We start from the raw sequence: 14109 nt of genomic DNA on the forward strand, positions 1-14109 counted from the left end.
CCAGCAGGCGGAACTTGGAAGTGAGGATGGGATACCAGACTCCATCCATACTTCATGCTGGAAGTGAGGATGGGATACCAGACTCCGTCCATACTTCATGCTGCTGCCCAGATTATCTTTGTCCAGAAACGCTCTGGGCATATTACTCCCCTCCTCAAAAATCTCCAGTGGCTACCAATCAATCTGCGCATCAGGCAGAAACTCCTCACCCGGCCCACGTCATCCCCCGGGCCTGGAATGCCCTCCCTCTGCCCATCCGCCAAGCTAGCTCTCTTCCTCCCTTCAAGGCCCTACTGAGAGCTCACCTCCTCCAGGAGGCCTTCCCAGACTGAGCCCCTTCCTTCCTCTCCCCCTCTCCATCCCATCTTACCTCCTTCCCTTCCCCACAGCACCTGTATATATGCTTGTACATATTTATTACTCTATTTATTTATTTTACTTGTACATATCTATTCTATTTATTTTACTTTGTTAGTATGTTTGGTTTTGTTCTCTGTCTCCCCCTTTTAGACTGTGAGCCCACTGTTGGGTAGGGACTGTCTCTATATGTTGCCAACTTGTACTGCCCAAGCGCTTAGTACAGTGCTCTGCACACAGTAAGCGCTCAATAAATACGATTGATGATGATGATGATACCACGCCCACAACCCAAACTGCTACATTGATAGCCCAAGCTGGGAATACAGGTGTCCCTCACCCTCGTGCCAATCAAATTAGGAATGGAGGAGGGGGGAGGGCAGAGATTGGATAAACTGAGGCCGGAAGTTGGAATGGCCTAGGAGCACAGGTGATAAATACCTGTGGCCTCTGGCCCTCTAGGCAGAGGATCAATACTTGCAGCAGATGGCTGCAGGGCGCCTCTGTCCAGAGCTTGAGAAGCCCGCTCTGTCTGCATCAAGTGAGAAGCTGTGGAATGGGGGAGTGAGGGTCTCGTCCCACTGGACGCTCATGGGGCTGGAAGCCAGGCACTTCTCCACGGGAATGTAACAAATGCATGGATTCCTCCCAAATGGAAAATCCTCATGGCTGGGAGCTAGGGACTTCCCCCATGGGTAACTCAAGTGGATTCCTCCTGAGTGGGAAGTGCACATGAATGCAAATAAACTGTAAGGGAATTCCACCTGGGTGGGACCTAGGGGGTTCTGCCACGTGCGAATAACGTATACTTGCGTTCCTCCCGTTAGGGAAGCTCTAATATTACTAATTGATTACATTCCTTCTGAAAGGAAAGTTCAATCCATTGCGCCTAAACAATTAAATAATTCAATTTGCCTTGCAGAATAAATTTTACATAAAACTCAGGCTTTCCGTCCCCGGCCTCTCTCTCGCCGCACTGATTACTGAACGAACCCATCCCCGGATGATGGGTGACACCCTCAACCCAACTGCACTTAAGTATATGTTTGTAATTTATTTATATCAATGTCTGTCTCCAACTCCAGACTAAGTTCCTTGTGAGCAGGGAATGTGTCTACTAACTCTATTATCAATGGTATTTGCTGAGAGCCTTCTGTGTGCTGAGCATGTATTAAGAGTACAATACAACAGAGTTGATAGACACATTTCCTGCCTACAATGAACTACAGTCTGTTATAAAGTTACAGTCTATTATAAAGCTTAAATTAGTTATCATTTACCTAAGTGCATATGAAACACTTAATTAGCCTCCCTCCTACTTAGAGTGTGAACCCCATTCTGGGCAACCTAATTAACTTGCATCTACCCCAGAGCTTTTTGGAAGAAGACAGGACTTTCTGGAGAAAATATATCCATAGAGTCGCCATGAATCGGAAACAACTCGACGGCACTTAATAATAATAACCCCAGAGCTCAGAATATGTTTGACACATAGTATGCTCTTAACAAATACCATAAAAGTCAGAAAGTGCTAACATTTCAAGGATGTTTCAACATGTTCTTGGCCACAGTTGAGAAGCACTGTTGTAAAGCCATGATGTGGCTCACTGAGTAAGCCAGTGACTGAAGGATGACAAACCTGAATGGACTCTGTGTGCATGAGGCCATGATCTTTCTACATATCAGTCAATGATTTGGGAATAACTTGGCCTTCCATATGGCTGATAGGAATAATTCACAATAATTCAGTCAATCCTCCATTTAAGACGAATGGCACCTACGTATTTCTGAATTTCGGCTTTATGACACATGGGTTTCAACTACAACACTAGCCTGTCTCCTTTAGGGCCCTAGCTGAGGGGGTGAGGGCACACTGCAGAGGTGGGAAATGACAAAACAACTTTAGAAACTAAGATGAGGAAGGGAAAGGAGAAGAAAAATTAAAGACAGCAGGCAGCAGAATGTAGAGTTTTCTAAACTGTAAACTTATTGTGGGCAGGGAATGTGCCTGCTTTTTGTTGGATTGTACTTTTCCAAGTGGTTAGTGCAGTGCTTTGAACACAGTAAGTGGTCAATAAATACGACTGAGTGAATGAATGGAGTGGGGGTTACCAGGGAGGGCAGACACATCCATTTTGCTTCCATTGATGTGAAAGTCAATGCCACAACAACGGAACCTCTCTGACGCCAATATAAATACGTCAGTGTACTTATCACTTATCTCTCATTGACCGAGTATTTAATTCTGGGTGATGTAACTAAGAATAGGGTAACTGACCCTGTTTAAGGAACCAGTCCTCGATTTATAACATTGTTCCTATGAGAAACTTGGCTCTGACTTCAAGGATTTCAACTTAAGACAGAGTTTTCAGAAATGAGTTGTCGTAAGAAGCAGCATGACATAGTGGAAAAAGTCAGAAGGTAATGGGTCCTAATCCTGGCTCTGCCACTTGTCTGCTTTGTGACCTTGGGCAAGTCGCTTCACTTCTCCGTGCCTTAGTTACCACACCTGTAAAATGGGGAATGAGACTGTGAGCCTCGTGTGGGAAGGAGACTGTGTCCAACCCAGTTTGCTTGTATCCACCCCAAAGCTTTCCCTCTCAGGGTCACACCTGGAGAGTTTCCGGTACTCTACCAATCTTGACTATGGGAGGGAGAGTCAAGCAGAGGAATACCCATTCTATTTCTAGCTTGGGCAGTGGCTAGAGAGTGGAAGGTAATATGCTACAAGTCAAAACTCACCTGTACTGGGCACCAGCGGCACGGGAGAGAGTCGAGGGAGGAGACTCGAGTTTACTGAATGAAAGGAGGCAACAGTAAACCAATTCCGTATTTTTACTGAGAAAACTCTATGGATCCACCACCAGAACAACTGCAGATGGAGGTGGGGTGTTCTGGGAAAGATGTGTCGGTAGGGATTGTCTCTATCTGTTGCCGAATTGTACTTTCCAAGCGCTTAGTACAGTGCTCTGCACATAGTAAGTGCTCAATATGATTGAATGAATGTGTCCATGGTGCTGCTATGGGTTGGAGACAACTCTACGGTATAGGACAAGACTCCAGAGCTTAACACAGTGCTCCTTCTGTAGTAAATGCTTAATACTATAATTATTATTATATTGCATTCTCCCAAGTGCTTAGTACAGTGCTTTGCACACAGTGAGTTCAAATACAATCAATATACACTTTTTGAATTCAAACTGCCCCTAAATGTTTAAATATTAATGCATATTGCTTTTTTCCCCAAAAAATTAACACAGAATATTGCTTTGACCTTTTATGATCCCCACAATAAGTACACTGTCTTCAGGCACAATTTTAAAAACTCTTAGACAATCCAAGGGTTCGAATGACCTGACCAAAGGCCTTAAGCACACTCTGGTTATTGGAGAATCTCCCAGATACTGAGGCTTCTTTGAGGTATTCCAGGTATTGATGTAGTCTATTTTTAAAATCTTCCCATTTCCTTGCTTAGCTTTCTAATTGGTGTTGGCTCAGTAATAATAATGATAATCCCTGTGGTATCTGTTAGGCATTTATGTCAGTCAATCATATTTACTGAGCACTTACTGTGTGTGGAACACTGTGCTAAGCACTTGGGAGACTACGATACAACAATAAAACAGACACAATCCCTGCCCATAACAAGCACTCGTACTAAGTGCTGGAGTAGAGGCAAGATAATGAGGTCCCACAGTCTAAGTAGGAAAGATAACAGGTATTGAATTCCCACGCAAAGAGAAGTTAAATTACTTGTCCAAGGTCCCATAGCATACACATGGAAGAGCCAGGATTAGAACTCAGGTCCTCTAACTCCCAGGTCTGTGTTCTTTCCACTAGGCCAAGCTGCTTTCCTGGGTATATACATGCATGAGTGCCATTTGTGTCCAAATTGATGCTGCTGTACCGTCTTCCCTGTATGTGGATTCTGACAAACACAAACTCTACAAAACCTGTAATAATAACAATGATGGTACTTGTTATGCACTTACTATGTGCGAAGCACATTTCTAAGTGCTGGGGTAGATACGAGTTTATCAGGTCAGAGTCCCTGTCCCTCACGGGGCTCACACTCTTCATCCCCATTTTACAGATGAGGTAACTGAGGCCCAGAGAAGTTAAGTAACTTGCCCAAAGTCAAACAGAAGACATGATAATAATAATAATAGTGCTGCTTCCCTGTACCCAGGTCACTGTGGAAGGGCTCATTTTCTAGAGGCTCCACCAAACAGAAAGAACAGAGCATTCCTGAATTAAACTGCTCAGACCCAAAGCCAAAAGTCATCGCTAACTCTCCAGCAACGAAGAGGCTAATCTAAGATGCCTATTTATGGAGGACTCTGGGAGGATTAGGATCCTACCATTAGCAGATGTGCACTGGATTTGTTCTAATAGGGGCGATATGCTTTACCAATTTACCTTGCCTGGTCCACATGTAGTCTTCAGCACGTATTGCTAGAAATTGGCAAGGGTAGTATGGTTACTGAAGAGAATATCTTTGTAAGAACTCAGCCAGCAGCAGAAACTGCTGTGCTCTTACCTGTTTCCATAAGTCATTGCTGAATGTGGCACACCTGCGGCTGTATTAAAGGTTGGGGCTTTCATTTCTTGCTAGAATCTGTGGAATTAAGTATTTAAACAAACTAGGCAGGAATGTACACCACAGCGTCTGAGATGTACTTAAATTGATGGGTTTGGGAGAAGGTGGAGACTCATGAATACAGTTCTGGACTCAGCAACATACCTAGGTTCAGCTTGTCAGCAATTACTTTTTTTTTTGGCTGGCATTATACTGAAGGCCAGTGTTCTCACTCTTTTAACAATTCCAGGTACCAAGCTTCCCTGGGGGCATTCATGAGCCAACTATTCCATCATTAACAGGACAATCTAAAAACTTTCCAGACATTCCAAATGGAGTAACATATATCTCTGTAAATATACGGCCTGCCTATGACATAATTACCCTCAAGTTAAGCCTCCACAGCCAAACATTGGATCCAAATTCTCATTTCACTTTCCGTTTGCCAATAATTCAATTTTCCCTAAATAACTGCACCCAATTGTCTTAATTCTCTAGTTCACTTTATACTTAAAGGACTACACCTAATAATATTAACCGTGGTATTTGTTAAGCCCTTACTATGTGTCAAACACTGGGGTTGATAGGAGATAATAAGGTCTCATAAGGTGCTCACAGTTTAAGTAGGAGGGAGAACAGGACTGAATGCCCATTTTGCAGATGAGGTAACAAGCACAGAGAAGTTAAGTGAGTTGCCCAAAGTCACACAGTAGGTAAGAGGCAGAGCCGGGGTTAGAACCCAGGTCCTGTGAATCCCAGGCCCAGGCTCTTTCCAATAGGCCACACTCCTCCTCCATGAATGCTTCACATAGGGTTAGTCCTCAAAAAATACATAATGGTTCTCCCTATGAATCATACTGAAGCAATATCTAATGGGTGAAATTTAAGATGGAGCTTTCCCTTAAGCCTAGTTTTTTGTAAAAAAAAAAAAAATCCTTGCAACCAAATTACACAGGGATTTTCCAGCAAAATAGGAAGAAAATCAAGTTCAGATTCCACTGCTGCTTTGGGAAATACTATCTGAAAAAACATCAGAGCAGATGCAAAAGCAGCGTGGCTCAGTGGAAAGAGCATGGGCTTTGGAGTCAGAGGTCAGGAGTTCAAATCCCGGCTCTGCCAATTGTCAGCTGTGTGACTTTGGGCAAGTCACTTAACTTCTCTGTGCCTCAGTTACCTCATCTGTAAAATGGGGATTAAGACTGTGAGCCACCCGTGGGACATCCTGATCACCTCGTAACCTTCCCAGCACTTAGAACAGTGCTTCACACATAATAAGCGCTTAATAAATGCCATTATTATTATTGTTGTTGTTATTATTATTATTATTAAAAGGAAAAGGAGGAAGAACAGAAACTCAGATGGGGAAATGGAAGAAACTAGTAGAAAATTTTACAGCTGAGTCCAATAGAGGGGTGGGGGGAAAGCACACAATGAGAGAAAGCATAGGGATGCAAATAAACATGGAGGTCTAGTTAAAGGCACAGAATACTTTTGAATCAAACGGTGTGTGTGAAGGACAGCAGGGGTAGAACCATTGTGGTCTGGCTGTCTATCAAGGATTTGGAGTAATCAGAACTTAAATTTGAGCAGGTTCTCCAAGAGATTTCAGATCCAGTGTCTTTTTTTGGGGTGACATTAATAATAATATTATAATTATAATGGTATTTGTTAAGCACTTATTATGTGCAAGGCACTAAGTGCTGGGGTAGACTAAAGCTAACTGGGTTGGACACAGTCCCTGTCTCACATAGGTCTCACTGTCTTAATCCGCATTTCCCAGATGAGGGAACTTGAGGCGTAGAGAAGCTAAGTGACTTGCCCAAGGTCACAGGGAAGACAGGTGTCAGAGAGAGGATTAGAACCCAGGTCTTTTTTACTCCTAGGTCCATGCTCTAGCCACTAAACCTCGCTGCTTCTCTTGGAAATGTTCCCTTGGTTAGCAGGACAGGATGGAAATCTATCTTTTCCTTTTTACAATTAAAATCTGTGGATGAAGGAATAAAACAATAAGTCTCAGACGATTTTCCCACTTATATGCAGGCACACAACCCAATACTTCAGTAAGATTAATCACAAAATAAGCTGGAAAGAGAAACAAGGAACGGAGTCTACCAACAATGCAATGGCTTGGAAGAGAAACACACAAAAATATTCATACGATATACAAAAACAAGAATGGGAAAGTAGTAAATGTACACACGAGATAACTAAAGAAACGGTTAAATTGAAGAGAACACTGCTGAAGTTTGAGACAGGAACTCTGATATAAAGTTTCCACATTATTTATTACATTTCTCCTTAGATCATCAGGCCCAAAAAGACAGCTCATTCTCCCTAACACAAACACACTTCTCATATATAAACTTCAGAAATACCAAAATTGTATCGTACCCATTTTTGTTTATGTCATTTGTGAAAGCAGCCAACTTTACATAATTTTTTTCCAAGTGTGAGAAGTTGCAGTAGTTTGGGTTAACAGTAAAAAGATATTCTTAACACACATTTACTTTTTGGTTCAGGTTTATCTGTATGGCTTTTTTTACCCACCTTAAGTTTTTAGATCAAAGTACTGCAGCATATATCTCTCATAAACAAACATTTCAAAAAGCCAGAAATAAACGTCATAAGCAGGACCCAACATTAAGTCATCTTCCACTCTTTAATGCGTGGGAAATTAGCAAGCAGAAATTATCTTGAGGAAAACAGCCAGATACCAACTCAAAGAAAGCACTTCACTGACAGAATTTTAAACAATCTGATAAAACAAAACATTACTAAAGACTTCATTTGCAAATGAAAGAACCGAAAGTTAGTCTTCAGACATTCCCCCCAACTAATTTACTCAGGTGTACTGAATTTAAATGGGTGGGAGGGAATAGGAGTGAAATTAGTTAACAGTTTCTGTAGAAATTGAGGTCAGAAGGCAATGGGCCCAACAATTGTGCATAATAATACATATACTGTCTAATCCCACGCTTCTTTATTCTTTTTTCTAGCTAGTAAACCAAAAATGTTCAGAATATTTGCTTTCTGGGCTGAGGTGAGATTTTAGGTTAACCACCTAAACGGTTTAAGAGTCGAGATAAATTACTCTGATTGCACGCTTTACATTTGTTGATAAGGGTATAGAACTTCTTTTTAATATATTCACAAGCAACCTACTATTAAAGCGTCAAGATGTTGACATTTCTTCAGTGATTTGCTACTCCATTATTTTCCATTCCCTAAATAGTTTTAAAGCACACCTAGGAGCCCCTCATTTATACAGTTCTCAATGAATCAAACCACAGCAACGAAACTTTCAGTGTATTTGGATTCACTCAAGAGTAAGCCAATTATACTCAATTCAAAACATCAATCATAACAACATACGTATGGTATTTCAGAGATACAACATTGTTTTTCTGCTCTTACAAACTTTGTCCTGCCTATAGGAGAGGGAGAAAGGCTGGATTAAAGAAATCACAGGCATCGATTTAATGGGGTTTTTTTCCCTAAAGAAGTGATTATCTCTTGGTTCATTTAATATGGTGAATTCTAATGATTAAACCTTTATATAAATATCCATAAACCCTATTTTGAGCATTACCTATATTAATTGCAGTGTCCAAAATAGTAGTAGTTGATTTCCCCCCAAAATTAATTAGAAATGATTACAAAAGTAGTATAATTGGAGTACAGAAAAAAATCTTTATCATTTATCTTTTGTACAAATTTGCAATGAACACACCTTTGTAAGATGAATGCATGCATATCACTAACTTGTCTTGTTAGATGTATGCAGATAACTAAAAACTAGATTTTAAAAAAAAAGACCTAAGTGAAAAACAGAATATACTATTTCAAAAGATTTTGAAAAGTTTAAAGCTGACACACTATACATTTTAGAACCTGATCAAGTAATCAAGTAGTCTTTAGAATTCACACTGTTTTAATAGAAAATCATATTAACAGCCTTGCATATTAACAGAGGAATTGACGGTGGAGAAATTACTCGATGGAAGGAAGATGGCAGACAGTGCTAAACTGGGCAAGGAGAAAACAAATAAAATCAAATCCCAAGCAAAGCAAAAAGCAACTAGAGAACCTTAAGGTGTCCTCTGCAGAGGAATTTGAAAGTACATCTATCAGTCCCATCTAAGGCAGGGCTTACTATGTCAACACTACCTAGATAAGGAAATTGTACATCACCTAAAGAATAGAATGTGGAAGGAAGAGAGGTAAAGTAAATCGGTCCAAACATTTCTGAAGCATTGGCACTGAAAGGAAAAGCAGATATTCAAATCATTGTTATCAGTTAAACTGCAAACCCCCAGATGTTACCAATCGCCAGAGGGCATTTACTAAGCACTCACATCCTCATACTGCAGAGGACAACTCTGAAACACCCCTATAATTCAGTCCATTTGAGATGACTCCCACACCCCACAACAACATCCCTCCATAGCATTAAAATGATATGTAGTGGCATCTGGGGAAGGGAGAGAAAAATCACTTGTCCGAAGGTAGAATGGTGGGGAAATTCATCACCTGAATCCCCACCCAAAAAGCAGGGGAGAGCAATATCTGGTCATGTTTTCAACTCCATAATCAGCAACCTGAACCTCCTGAGTCTTCGCAAGATGCTGGTGCAGCTTTAAAAATCTGCATGATTCCCCCATGTGGCACCTCTGCAGATTGTTCAGCACAAAATTCAGCTCCCCCCAACCTCAATCTCTCTCTCTCTCTCTTTCTCTGCAGGTGTCTTCGTCCAGATGATTGCTGTAAAGGCTGAAGGCATGGTTTAGTCCCAATTCCTGCTATCCAGGAGCATGAATATTGAGGAAACATGTGGCAGAACCTCTCTGCAGCACCATGTGGCAGAGAGGTGGGAAGGGCCGCAGTGTCTCTAGTTGCCGGCTTGAGGTGACTGAAGGTGAGAGGGAAAATGAAGTGGCACAAGGTTGGAAAAGTCCAGGGTGAAGCAAAGAAAGAAATGCCATGATTAGAAAAGGTTCCAATGAAAAAATGAAGACATAGGGGGTGTGATGAGGGGAGGGCTGTATTGTAAAGGGGAAGGGCAGAAAAAGGTTCGCGCTAACGGGGAGTGAGGGGAGACAAATGCCATGAAGCAAGCAAAAGGATTTTATAAAGCTCCAAGGGTTGAGATTAGAAAAGGGCTGGGGAGGAATAAACTTGGGTCATTTTAGGAACTGTAGCAGTGGTTGCAGAGTATTGACTGATACATAAAAGGAACTGTTGTAATCCCATATCTCTATTTAAATCCAGTGGGATCTGAGCCAGCTGTTTTCCAGAATGGGCGAAAACCATCCTTGCCTGATCGCCAGCCCCGGGCACCTACCCTTCCGATGCCTAGATACCCAATTTCCTCTTTTCTTCTCACTCTCCTCCATCCCCAGGGCTGTGTTCACTGAGGACAGAACCCGCAGAATGGCACGCACCCAGTGGCCATCAATCAACATTAACTGATGTTGAAAACAGTACTGGTTTCTGTAAGCAAATGGTCCAGGAGTGAGGCACGGAAGCGTAGGAAAAAAAAAAGATTAAAACTTTGCCTCAGGGAAAAATATTGTATTTTGGGTTTCATTAATACATTGCTCAAAAACATCTCGAAAATAATTTGGGGTTTGTGTGAACTGTGGAGAAAGGAATAGGGATGGATTTTACAGAGGGGATGAGACACTTCTGAGTTAAAGGCAAACTGTATCTTTTCTTTTCCTCCCAATAACCACCTCTTCTCATTTCTCATATGATTGATTCTCTCCAATCTGGAAGCTGATACCATTACAGAACACTGAACAACTTCTTCCCCATATTTATTTCTGTACGATGCGATGCATTAAGCCATTTGGCCTGAAGCTCTGTAGGACCCAGGGCTGTTCTTAGCTATATTATGTTAAAAGTACAGACAATTTAAATTCACGCATGCAACATTTGATTGCAATCCATCAAGGATGGCAGTCCTATGAAATGTTGCACGTTGGGGTGGATTAGTTGGGTCACTGCATAAAATGACCCAAACCTGGTTTTCAAAGTTACTTCCTTTCTCTTCTCCCTCCAATTTGTCTCAACGATACAATATACGAAGCTGTAGCTTCTCTGCTTACATCTTCACGAATATAATTGCATGTTCCCTCTCTTCCTCAATGATACGATTAGTCCACCGGCGTGTTTTTCTTTTCTTCCACCCACCAGCATATTCACTTCATTCCAGTCCCCACTGCAGGGCAGAACAACACTTTACATGCAATTTCTTACAGCTGTCCAAGCATTACAACCCACGGACAAGTGCAAATATGGATTCTTAAAATTCCTATTTTACAGGTAACTTCGGCATGTGGTCAGAGGAACACATCACACGCTGAAAAAAACTCAAAAAAAATACTAAAAAGGATTTTTTTCCAATACGCCTTTCAAAAGGGGTATGACCTTGCAGAGGTCGCTCTTTGGGTTTCTGTATCAAGACAATTCGCTTAAACTCCAGAAACAATGACCTTTATTGGTGGAAATAAAAGCAAAGATGAAAAATTTCCAAATTGCCACCCATGAGCAGTCGACCCCGGAATGCAAACTGTTTAGCAAGTATCCCACCTATGTCTTTGTTATCGTGGGTGTTTATATATTGATCTGTGCCAATCTGAGCCGGTCGAGGGTGTCAGAAACAGGCAAGAGTTCAAGGAGGACTGCTTCTGACGGCTGCATTTTTGCCTCCCGTGCGATTTAATCAATAAAACCATCATTTAAAATCCACACATTGTAAAAGGTCAAAGAGATCGTTATTTTGATGAAACTCCTAAAGCTCCTAGGCACCAACATTTGGCACCTAATTCACCCTCCTAAGCACCAATATTTGGCACCCAATTCGCCCTCCTGGGCAGAGAAGCAGCGTGGCTCAGTGGAAAAGGCCCGGGCTTGGGAGTCAGAGGTCATGGGTTCTAATCCCGGCTCTGCCTCTTGTCAGCTGTGTGACCTTGAGCAAATCACTTCACTGGGCCTCAGTTCTCTCATCTGTAAAACGGGGATAAAGACTGTGAGCCCCACGTGGGACAACCTGATCACCTTGTATCTACCCCAGCGCTTAGAGCAGTGCTCAGCACATAGTAAGCGCTTAACAAATGCTATCATTATTATTATCACCAACATTTGGCACCCAATTCACCCTCCCAGGCACCAGCATTTGGCACCCAATTCACCCTCCTATGCACCATTTGGCACCCAATTCACCCTCCTGGCATCAACACTGGGCACTCAGTTCACTTTCCTAGGCACCAACATTGGGCACCCAATTCACCCCTCCAGGCACCAACATTGGGCACCCAATTCACCCCTCCAGGCACCAACATTGGGCACCCAATTCACCCCTCCAGGCACCAACATTGGGCACCCAATTCACCCCTCCAGGCACCAACATTGGGCACCCAATTCACCCCCCACAGGCACCAACATTGGGCACCCAATTCACCCCCCACAGGCACCAACATTGGGCACCCAATTCACCCCCCACAGGCACCAACATTGGGCACCCAATTCACCCTCCTAGGCACCAACATTGGGCACCCAATTCACCCTCCTAGGTACCAACATTGGGCACCCAATTCACCCCTCCTAGGCACCAACATTGGGCACCCAATTCACCCTCCTAGGCACTAACACTGGGCACCCAATTCACCCTCCTAGGCACACACTGGGCACCCAATTCACCCTCCTAGGCACACACTGGGCACCCAATTCACCCTCCTAGGCACACACTGGGCACCCAATTCACCCTCCTAGGCACACATTGGGCACCCAATTCACCCTCCTAGGCACACACTGGGCACCCAATTCACCCTCCTAGGCACACATTGGGCACCCAATTCACCCTCCTAGGCACCAACACCGGGCACCCAATTCACCCCCCACCTCTCACCTCCCCAGTTTCTTCAGTTTCCAATCTTGCCACTCTCCCTCGGCCAAACACCTCTGCCACCTTCCCGGGAATAAAACACGTTGTGCAGCAATCCGGATGGAGGACAGGTTGCCACCACCGTCCCGGTCTCTAGTTCTACCAACCCCCGAACAACTTCACCACCCGCGGGCCGAGCTATTTAAGTCTGCAGCAATGTTTCTATTTATATACTTAGAATAAGAGGCTAGCCCGGTGGCCCCCCACCTCCTTGGGTTTTGCATAAGAAGACCCCCCACCCCCCCAACACTTTGCACGCAAACACTTGGGTTTTTTTCCCCCCATCACGGTAAAAGGTCCATCGCCTTTTTCAGTCCTAAAGCAAAGGTGGCTAGCATTAGCCCGGGCGAGGCTCACCGTGCACCGACCCGCATCTGTGCGGAAGCTCAGTGTGCAACCCACTCCAAAGCATCGCCCCCCGACCAGCCCGCTTGGCACATGCAGAAAGGCGACGGAGCCGGTTTACGTTTTACACTTACAGGGCGAGCGTCGGGCACGGCCACTTCAAGCAAAACGATCGAACTCAACGGCTGGGGGGCGGGCTTAAGAGAGAGAGATTGAATTTAGGCGAACGGCGGGCGGTCCGGCGGCCGCCTCGGCCTCGGCTGCGGCTGCGGCTGCGGCTTAAATCCCCTTTGGATGGCGCCTTCCGAGCGGCCGCGGCAACACGCTCCGCTGGGTCTGGGCTGCAGATTAGGAATCCCATAGAAAATCAAAGGTTCCCCGGACTCCTTTGCGCAGGCGCCCCAGCCTCCGCCTTTCCTCCCTCCCTCCCTCCCCTCTCCTCCCTTCCCCTCCCTCCCCCTCCTTTCCCCTTTCCCTCCTCTTCCCCTCCCCTCCTCCTCCCTTTCCTTCTCTTCCCCTCCCCTCCCCCCTTTCCTTCTCTTCCCCTCCCCTCCCCTCTCTTCCCCTCCCCTCCCCTCCCTTCCCCTCCCCTCCTCCTCTCTTCCCCTCCCCTCCTCCTCTCTTCCCTTCTCTTCCCCCTTCCCTTCCCCTCCTCCTCTCTTCCCTTCTCTTCCCCCCTTCCCTTCCCCTCCCCTCCCTTCCCTTCCCCTCCCCTCCCTTCCCTTCCCCTCCCCTCCCCTCCCTTCTCTTCCCCTCCCCTCCCTTCTCTTCCCCTCCCCTCCCTTCTCTTCCCTTCCCCTCCTTCCTCCCTTCCCCTCTCCCCTCCCTTCCCCTCCTCCCCTCTTCCTTTCCCCTCCTCCCTTCCCCTCCTCCCCTCTTCCTT

At 44.4% G+C, this 14109-nt stretch overlaps 1 protein-coding gene and 1 non-coding gene across 4 annotated transcripts in view; one reads left to right on the forward strand and one right to left on the reverse strand.

Annotated features, from left to right (window-relative positions):
• Window positions 1-13494, reverse strand: part of VSNL1 (visinin like 1) — a 200943-nt gene extending 187449 nt beyond the window's left edge. For 2 of the 3 annotated variants that reach the window (XM_038750490.1, XM_038750475.1), the window contains exon 1: window positions 13361-13494. The gene's annotated coding sequence lies outside the window, so the exon portion shown is untranslated. Of the gene's footprint in view, window positions 1-12845; window positions 12940-13360 lie in introns of those variants that run through there. The other variant, XM_038750483.1, reaches the window with a different exon arrangement.
• On the forward strand, window positions 2952-3089 carry LOC119934152. The gene has a single exon (XR_005452869.1). It is a non-coding gene; the product is annotated as a small nucleolar RNA SNORA7 (small nucleolar RNA).
• Window positions 13495-14109: the final 615 nt, after the last annotated feature.

Source organism: Tachyglossus aculeatus, chromosome 1, assembly GCF_015852505.1.
Source record: "Tachyglossus aculeatus isolate mTacAcu1 chromosome 1, mTacAcu1.pri, whole genome shotgun sequence".
Taxonomy (NCBI): domain Eukaryota; kingdom Metazoa; phylum Chordata; class Mammalia; order Monotremata; family Tachyglossidae; genus Tachyglossus; species Tachyglossus aculeatus.